This window comes from Sciurus carolinensis, chromosome 10 (assembly GCF_902686445.1).
Source record: "Sciurus carolinensis chromosome 10, mSciCar1.2, whole genome shotgun sequence".
NCBI classification, from domain to species: domain Eukaryota; kingdom Metazoa; phylum Chordata; class Mammalia; order Rodentia; family Sciuridae; genus Sciurus; species Sciurus carolinensis.
The window spans coordinates 63340390-63350634 of NC_062222.1; the positions used below are offsets into that span (position 1 = coordinate 63340390).

At 38.3% G+C, this 10245-nt stretch overlaps 1 non-coding gene across 1 annotated transcript; it reads left to right on the forward strand.

Moving 5' to 3' along the window:
* The first annotated feature begins 7126 nt into the window (after positions 1-7126).
* On the forward strand, positions 7127-7201 carry Trnat-ugu (transfer RNA threonine (anticodon UGU)). Its single transcript has one exon. It is a non-coding gene; the product is annotated as a tRNA-Thr (tRNA).
* Positions 7202-10245: the final 3044 nt, after the last annotated feature.

Below are 10245 nucleotides of genomic sequence, written 5' to 3' on the forward strand. Positions count from 1 at the left end.
TGGATCTTTCTTTTTAATCCAATGTGCCAGTCTATTACTTTTGATTGATGAATTCAGGCCATTAACATTCAGGGTTATTATTGAGATATGATTTGTATTCCCGGTCATTTGGTTCATTTTTTAAATTTTATTTATTTATTTATTTTTTTGACACAACTTGGTTTCTCCTTTATTTGACAGTTCCTTTAGGATAATTCCTCCCTTTGCTGATTTGCTTCTATGTTTTTTATCTCTTCCTCATGGAATATTTTGCTGAGAATGTTCTGTAATGCTGGCTTTCTTTTTTGTAAATTCTTTTAGCTTTTGTTTATCATGGAATGATTTTATTTCATCGTCAAATTTGAAGGTAAGTTTTGCTGGGTATAAGATTCTTGGTTGGCATCCATTTTCTTTCAGAGCTTGAAAAATGTTGTTCCAGGCCCTTCTAGCTTTTAGGGTCTGGATTGAAAAATCTGCTGATATCCGTATTGGCTTCCCCCTGAATGTAATTTGGTTCTTTTCTCTCACAGCCTTTAAAATTCTGTCTTTATTTTGTATGTTAGGTATTTTCATTATAATGTGCCTTGGTGTGGGTCTGTTGTAATTTTGTGTATTTGGAGTCCTATAAGCCTCTTGGACTTGGTTTTCCATTTCATTCTTCAGACTTGGGAAATTTTCTGATATTATTTCATTGAATAGATTGTTCATTCCTTTGGTTTGTTTCTCTAAGCCTTCCTCAATCCCAATAATTCTCAAATTTGGCCTTTTCATGATATCCCATAGCTCTTGGAGATTCTGTTCATGATTTCTTACCATCTACTCTGTTTGTTGAACTTTGTTTTCAAGGTTAAATATTTTGTCTTCAATATCTGAAGTTCTGTCTTCCAGGTGTTCTATCCTATTGGTTGTGCTTTCTATGGAGTTCTTAATTTGGTTTATTGTTTCCTTCATTTCAAGGATTTCTGTTTGTTTTTTTTTTTCAATATCTCTAACTCTTTATTGAAATTATCTTTAGCTTCCTGTATTTGCTCTTTTAACTTTTGATTGGTGCTATCATTCAATGCCTGTATTTGCTCTTTCATCTCATCATTCAATGCCTGCATATGCTCTTTCATCTCATCATTCAATGCCTGCATTTGCTCTTTCATCTCATCGTTTGCTTCTCTGATCATTTTAATTATGTACATTCTGAACTCACTTTCTGTCATTTCTTCTGCCATGCTGTCATTGGATTTTATTGATGTAACATCTAGATTTGTTTGGGGCATTTTCTTCCCTTGTTTTCTCATATTGTTCAGGAATCAATGGGTCCTTAAGATATTGCAGATTTCCTCTATTGACTTATAATGTCCCTGAAGATTGCTAGTATATCCCCTCTTATCCTTCAGTAGCCTGCAGTCTTGGAGGAAGTTGATAATGCGGTGCTCCACAAGGAAGCTGCCTCTCTAGGGATGGTGACCCTCAGGTGGAGTATATTCCCTGATAGTGGGCAGAGGTGCCTCCACTTGTTGACCAATGGTCATCCAAAGGGGAACTAGGCTGCAGGCTGAGGCAAGACCTGTTTGTGCCTGTGTCTCTGGTTTTACAGTCCTTGTGGGAAAACCTCACCCAGCAGGGAAGACTCACCCAGTGGGGAGGTCTCGCTGGTCAGTTCCCCTCCTAGAGGTTCCCCACAATCTACAACTACCTCCTGGGCTGGGCTGTCTTCCTCTGCAACGTTCCCAGGGGCCCGGACCTACCTCCTGGGCCTGGGAATCTCACCCTTCGCAGACGAGTCTCCTTAGGCTGCCTCTCCTCAGAGAATCTGCCCGCAGTCCTGGAAACTTTGCTCCGCCCCTAGGCGTGTCTCTGTGCGGCTCTTCCAGCAAGAAGCCACCTAGCTCCTGGGACCCTGCTCTGCACCTAATCGCCTGGCTATGCGGCCCCTCCTCTGAGCCGCCACCTGGAGCCCCGTACAATAGGTCTGATACCCAGAGACCCACCACACACCTCCTCCTCCGGACAGCCGCCCGGTTTCCGACGCAGTCACTAGGAGTTCAAGCAACTCACTTCGCGTCTCCTCCTCCTGCCAACCGCCCGTAGCCCTAGGGAGTCACTCCAAGTCCAAGTGACCCACCCTGTTCCTCCTCCTCCTCGGGGTAGCCCCCCGGGTGTTCAGGAGTGGTCGCTTTGAGTCCAAACAACTCACCACTCGCCTCCTCCTCAGGCAACCGCCTGTGGCTCTGATGCAGTCACTCCTAGACCGAGCGACCCGCCGTGCTTCTCCTCTTCCTCCGGGCAACCCCCTGGTGTTCAGAAGCGGTCCTTCTGAGTCCAAACAACTCGCCACGCAGCTCCTCCTCTGGCAACCGCCTGTAGCTCTGATGCAGTCACTCCTAGACCAAGCGACCCACCATGTTCCTCCTCTTCCTCTGGGCAGTCCCCCCCGGTGTTCAGAAGTGGTCGTTCTGAGTCCAAACAGCTCACCACGCAGCTCCTCCTCTGGCAACCGCCTGTGGCTCTGATGCAGTCACTCCTAGACCATGGGACCCGCCGCGCTTCTCCTCTTCCTCCGGGCAGCCCCCCGGTGTTCAGAAGCGGTCGTTCTGAGTCTAAACCGCTCGCCACGCTGCTCCTCCTCAGGCAGCTCCTCCTCAGGCAGTAGCCTGGAGCCCCAGTGGTTGCTCCGAGTCCAAGCGCTGTGCTGAGCCGCCTCCTCTATGATGATCCCAGTTGTCCGTGTTTACCACTCCAGCGGGGGAGGGGTGTCTCGCTGAGCAACTCTACTTCACAAAGTTCCCTGCGTTCCGGGGCTACCGCCCCATCCGGGACGCCTCCCCAACGGGAGAGATTCACCTGGCAGCTTTGAGTTGGTCCCAAGTCTCTACTATCTCCTCTTTTGAATCCTGCGTCCTGGAGCAACATGAAATGCAGCCGCCCCCTAGTCTGCCATTTTGAAACCCCCCCACTTACATTCTTATAGTATCCTAAAAGTCAATATTACCATGTTAACAAGCATGAGCTAAGTTCATATGATTCTTAATGACAGGTGACAGTAAATCAATTGACCTATTCTTTTACACTATTTCTTAGTGTTAAAAGTTGCTTCATATACTTTATCAGTTTTACAATTATATTTCAGAAGAGTTAAATCTAGTACCTGTTACTCTGTCCTAACCAAAACAAACTGAAGTCCTTATCTTAACTTGAAATACTCATGATTTAGGACTTTGGAACAGAGACTAAGGATTATTGGCTATGTATAATATTCAAAATTTAGGCAAAAAAATTTCATTTCCTTGAATGAACATCTTTGAAATTCTTCCCATCAAGAGAGCTGGCCTTAGTTTTTAATCCAATTGTAGATTGTCCAAGAAGTTATGCTATTCCAGGGTGAGACTAAACTCAAGATGCCCTGCAATAATCTGCTCTTTTGAAAGCCTGTCATCACCATGTTAATAGGCATGAGATAGGCTCTTGAATAATGAGAGTGACTGCCACAACCTCTCACAGTCAAACAGCCAATGAGGCCACCCTAAATCTGGACTGCTGCCAGCCAGCTTGCCAGCTGATCAGAGACATGAATAAGCCCATAAAAATCAGCTGAGCCTGGACCAGATCAGAAGAACGCCTCAACTGACCTTTAAACTTATGAGCAGTAATGATTGATTTGAGATGCTGTATTTTGGAGTAGTTTGTTATGCAGCAATAGCTCACTAAAGTGATTACCAAAGAAGGACCTTGGTAAGTCACAGAGACCACAATTTTGAGTAAAAAGTTAACATAAGACCTTCACAAATGGTTTCACAGATTGACAGAGTTGATTTACTATGGAGTTATTCAATAGTTGGAAATACTGGAATTTAAAAAAAACTGGATTATAGAAACCTTATAGAACAAATTGAGTATTCAGTTGAAGTCCCAGAAAATTCATATCTCAGGGGTAACTATTATCTATAAATAAAAGCTAATCTTAGTTTAATTTTAAATCTCAATTATAATCAATTTAAAAGGGAATAAAATACATCTAGGGATCTACCAGAAATTGAACTGATATTAGAAAATCATCAATGCACACTAAAGGTAGATGAAAAATTTGATCTATATGGACTTAAGTTCTTCTCACAAATTGTATATTATTCAGAAAGGAAAAAAACAAAATTATCTTTGATAAGCCTAGCAGATATTACAATGCAGATTACATGGCAGGTTGTATTTTCCTAAGTTGACTGCAGCAGTATGTATTACTCATTATATATGACCTTCTTACAGGGAACCCTTGACATTTACTTGGTGTTATGGTTTGAATCTGTAACGTGCCCCAAAGTCTCATGTTTTGAGGGCTGGGACTTTGAGAAGAGATTAAATCACAGACTACTGGGATGTGGGACCTAGTTGGAGGAAGTAGATCACTAGAGATTACCTGGGAAGGATGTAGCTTATCTCTGGCCTATTTTACTCCCTCTCTCTGCTTCATGGCTACCATGAGCAGTTTTCCTCTACCACACCCTTCCACTGTGATATTTTGCCTTGCCTCAGGCCCAGAGCATCATAGTGAGTGGACCATGGATGGAATATCTCTGAAACTGTGAGTCAAAATCAAACCTTTCCTTCTTTAAGTTGTTCTTGTCAGGTATTTTAGTCACATGTAGCTGACCAGCACACGTGGATAGACCTTTGTGTCTGCTTCAATAAATGTATAATATTGGAAGTGATATAATGTGATTTTTGAAGTTAGATCATAAAATCTTCCTGAACCTCTACCTTACTATTTTGGGCTGCTTGCTCTTGAACCTAATCACTATATTGAAGAAATCCAAGCAGTCTATGGAGAGGCCAAGGTAGAAAGGAATTGAATTCACTGTCCTTAAGCCTGAGTTAAGTTCTCCAAATACAACCCCAAATGGCTAGACAAATAAATTGTTCTGAAAGTCTGTCTCCAATACTTTAGTCAAGCTATCTTAACTAATTTTGCTTGGAGCAAAGCTGAGTTATTCTCACTGAGCTATTTCCACATTGCTGATTTGTGAAAAGAAAGAAAGAAAGAAAAAAAAGAAAGAAAGAAAGGAAGGAAGGAAGGAAGAAAGAAAGAAACTTGTAGTTGTTTTAAGCTGCAATAATGCAACAATAATATTTGGAAAACTCTCTGGTACAGGATGAAGGATATTTGGAAACAAGCAACTTTAGTTTCAGAAATGTGAGATGAACTAGAACTAGAAGGAATTTGAATGTAGTATTTGGAAAGGTAAAAGGGTTAAAGGATATTGGGAGGAAAACTAAGGAGTATATTATTAGCAATTGGAGAAAAGAATTCCTTATAAGGTAATGGTTGAAAGTTTGACAACACTGTTATTTGATAAGTTAGTAATAGTGATGATGTATCCTAAGGATATTTCCAAAAATAATATTGAAATTTCCACATGGCTTCTTAACACCTCTGATAAAAAATGTGAGAGAAGACGGATGAACTTAAGGAAAAAAACAAAACAACAACGATAGAAAACACATTAAATATAGAGAAGCCAGGACTTGTGTACAGAAATAAAACGGTTTCTTATTTCCAGTCTTTTCAAATGGCAGTCTCATATTAAGTGTGTCAAACTAAAGATCCCCAAAGGTTCTTGAGGGTGTATTCCCTCAAGATGTATCACTAGGAAAATTGTTGCTGTTGTTTTTGTCTAATGAAGTATATTCATAAATTGATACATAAGAAACCCACAATGTTTTAAAAAATTATAGTAAGTGATACTGAAAAGAAAAGAGGCAGTACAAAAATTTTTAGAAGACCTTTGGGCCCTCAATCATTTTAAGAAGAAAGCGATCTGAGAAGCCTGTTCAGTTGAAAACAGAGAACATTTATTACAGAAAAGGATAGATGTCTCAGAAGGCAGAATCATGATGTAGAGAAAGCCAGTAGCCATGGAGAACAAGCACTAGGGATAGGACCGAGTCTTAAGGACTTAGAAGCATGTGCATGACTTGACTGGAATATTGCTGTACACACAGTTGCTGCAGAAAGTCACTCCTTTTAAATGAAGGGGCAGGGTGGGGCGGGGATTAGGGCAGTTATCTATACTGTTCCACCAGTACACTTTGGTATATGAAGGTCATTTAGTTCAGAGTTACTCAGATTGAAAGGAACAGATCTCAAGTTGCTGACTAAAGTGGGAGGGAAGAAGAAAAGGAGGGAGAGAGGGAAAGAGAAGGAAAATGTAAGCAATTGGATAGTTGGTGAGGTATTAGATAAGAGAAAAACTATACTATCCTCATAAGTTTTTATAAAATTGAAATTGTATCTAAAAAGAAATACAAAAATATTAAGATGAGCAGAGGTGAGTTATAGTTTCATTCTCATTTTGAGTCCCTGCAACGTTAAGGATCCCTCATTCCCTAGCTCAAATTCTAGTTCCTCAAGAACTCATATCAGTTACTCCAGCTTTAACTATTACATTCCACCTTTTGTTCTTCTCAGGAAACAACAAAAATAATTCATAGAATTCAGTATTCAAGGATAAATTGCCTTTCAGCATACAATACTATATTATATATCTTTTCTTCCTTGGGAAAAATGGAATAACTTGGCAGTTAAAAGCAGGATTTGGGGCTTAATCTCCATCTCTTCCTTTTACTTGTCCCATGTTTCTGGTAAATTCCTGTGTCTCTCAGTTCCTCTTCTGACATGGAATTCATTTCCTTCCTCATTGAATAGCTGTGAGTGTTCAGTAAGATAAGTAATGTGTATAAGTCTGCATAGTTGCTCAAAGATTTTAACTATTATCATCACCACTTCCTTAGCTAGGTTTTATGATCTTGAGAATAGGGATACTCTATTATACTTATGATTTTGCAGAGAGAAAATCAGAGTTTTGACTACATAAGTGTATTCCATAAATGCCTGATGGATCATCTAAAGATGTTTTATAATCCAAATCAATAGCAGGTTCAAAGACTAATACATCATATTTTCTATTTATGTAAGATGATTTCTTTATGACAGATTCAAATACAGAAATGTTTGTAGAGAAATAATTAAAAACAATTTGATAACTTTGATTTCCAATGTGCCTCCATCAAGGATATTTTGTTGTCTGTTATGTAAAATACATATCTAATCAGATTTGATCTCGTTTTATAAAAAAAGATTTCAATAAGGTGATTTTGAGGGGCTGGGGAGATAGCTCAGTCGGTAGAGTGCTTGCCTTGTAAGCACAAGGCCCTGGGTTCGATTCCCAGCACCCCCCCAAAAAAAAGGTGATTTTGAAATAAGATGAAAAAACTTCAGCAACAAAATTGATGTCAATAAAAAATAGTTTTCTATTACCAATTTTATTTAATATTTCTACCAACATGTCCTTTTTTGCCTTCATATGATTGAATTTTTGGAAAATAAACCTCTCATTAACCCCACTGAAATCTTCAGATGCAATTAAGTGTCTTTCTTTTTCACTACCAAGAAAACACATATGACATCTCTTTCATTATTCATTCTCCACTGTATCCTCTGTATTCTGACTCCTATGCCACAGAAATTACCAAAAATGCAGTTAAAATATATCTAGGCTTTTTTTTTGACGTTTTCATCTTAAGCAGTAAGCCATGAAAACCTTAAATACAGAATTTAAATTAAGCCTTGTAGCAGTGTTGCTTTGACTTTAGTGTGTCTCAGAATAACTTGGGGAGTTAATTAAAATTTTTGAATTATGAAAGCCTCACCCCAGAAATTCTGGCTCAGTTGAACTGGAGTAGGGTCAGGTGCATGAATTTTTCACAAAAATTCCAGGTGATTCTGATGCACTGAGGACTGATCTTTGAAGAGATACTATCACAAGGGAATTAAATAAAGCAGAAGGGAGATGAGACTTCTTCTTTCTCAAAAATAAATAAGAAAGGAAGGAAGGAAAGAAGGAAGGAAGGAAGGAAGGAAGGAAGGAAGGAAGGAAGGAAGGAAGGAAATTAAAATGTAAACCTCTCAATATCTTTCATTTATTTTTGTTCTCCTTCCTTATCTGAGTCCAACTCTCACTTCATGACTGTAGCCTATTTTAAGCACTAATCCAAAGTTTTTTTCATATTCTCTTTATTTGAATATTTTTCATACAAATTGAACTATAATATTTGCACATTATTTGTATCTCTTATCTATTTCTTTTTTAACTGCATCCATGTCTTTAACTTCTGATTGGTTGTTTATTCATGTCAAGTTAATTAAATCAATTCATATATTTCTCTAAATGGTACTAAATTCTGCATTTCCCTTTATTTTGTTTTTCTGACTAGTCTCTTCCCTTTGGTCACCAAAATGCATGTCATGTTCCTTCCAAATATCAGTGACTAGTTGTCAACTAGTCTTATATGCTGCAGGATGGGAGTGAGTGAGTATAGCTAGAGTCCTTAGACAACCTAAAGCTAAACGGACAACATAAGCATTGAGAGAAATGCAGGAGCAAGGAAAAAAGGAATATTTAAATGTTGGCTTCATGTCAGGGATTTAAATAATAGTTGACTTGAATGTTCAGGGTCCAAAACTCTAAAAATAATTGGTCTCTTCAAGACCCAGGAAGATGAGAAAATAGAAGAAACCATTGGGTTTATAAATTTAAAGTTTACTCCAGACGTTTGTAAGAACTGTTTCAGAATGTTGTTAAAAAGAAAGGAGGTGCTAAGACTTCAGTTAGGATAGTTGCAGAAATATAGGATGAGCACAGAACAGATCATATTTTTCCATGTTGTTAAGCTCGTATACTTGGAATACAGTTTCCCTGTTTTCAATCTCCTTTCTAAATCTACTATTCATAGAACACCTGATGAATGTTCCTAAACCATAATTTTCCTACCTAAATGATTCTCCAGTACTAAAAATTCTAATCTATTGTTTTCATCCATAAAATAGCCCTAATCTGCCTCTTTGCCATGATCCTAAAATCTTTACATCTTTTTTTTTTTCCCCAGGAAGGGTACTCTACATTTTGCCTCCTATGCATGCCTTACACCTATCTGAGCAACTAATAATTTGTTGAGGAGTGAGTAGTGGTAAAAATGTAGCTGCTGGTGCAGACGATCTAGTATCAGTCTGCAACTCATTGTCTGTGTGATCATGTATAAATTTATTAACCTTTTTATATTTCAGGTTTTTTATTCATCAAGTAAGTAACTTCATCATGGGTCTTTGGAAGGAATAAATGACAAATGTCTGACACATAGGACTACTTTATACTTCATACTGATGATTATTTATTACCAAAATGTTCTCCTCTTCCTTTCACAGAATCTCTGCTTTACAGTGAAAAATCTGATTTGAGATTCACTCACTGTCTTCTACATTCTAAGACCTCAGAGTGCTTGCTTGCTTATAACATTTATTGGACAAATATTTATAGGGTAATACATGACTTCTTAATGATATAGATGAGGTTGTCTTCTTTATCTTATAATGTTTATATATTCTTTCTCAGCATATAGTTGCTATAATTTAATGTCGAATGCCCTCCAAAGGCCCATGTGTTAAAGTCTTGATTTCCAGTTTGATACAAGTGGGAAGTGGTGGAGACCTTAGGGAGGTTCTTACGTCACTGGGTGTGTGCCTGCAAAGGGGATATAGGACACTCGTCCCTTCCTCTCTTGCTTCCTGGCCGTGAGGTAGATGGGTTTTCCTCTGCCACATGCTCCCACAGGTGTTGCCTCAACACAGTGTCAAAGCAAAAGGACCAGCTGACCTGAGCTGGGGTTTCCAAAACTGTGAGTCAAAATCAACTCTTCACTTTATACACTAATTATCTCAGGTATTTCATTATAGTGAAGTAAAGTGGACTGACACAATAATCAAGTTCTTAAAGATTAGATCATGATTTTTATTTTGTTCTGTTGCATTCAGCACTGTGTTTTTAATGTTAGTGTACTAAACTAATTTATATTACTTCTTGTATGTATTATCTATTCTATCAGTAAGGTGGTCATATACAGTTATGTATTGGATTTAATTTCATTACTACTATATTTGATTAATTATGTCTTCAACTTCTCTGCTATGTCCTCTTCCGTGAATTAGAAACAATCATTGAAATTTAACATTTTCCAAAAATCTTTACCAGGTTAGATAAAACAAAGTAAGCAATGGATTACTGCTTGAAAAAAGCAGAGCAAACAGGAGGAAATTTGGGATTAAGGAAAAGCAAGAGCTAAGGAATTATATAGAGAAGTAAAAAGAAAAAAAATGTGAGAGATCATGAACGATAACAAAAATGCAAAGATCAAGAAAGTGGAAGAGGAAAATAAAGGGGGAATGATGTA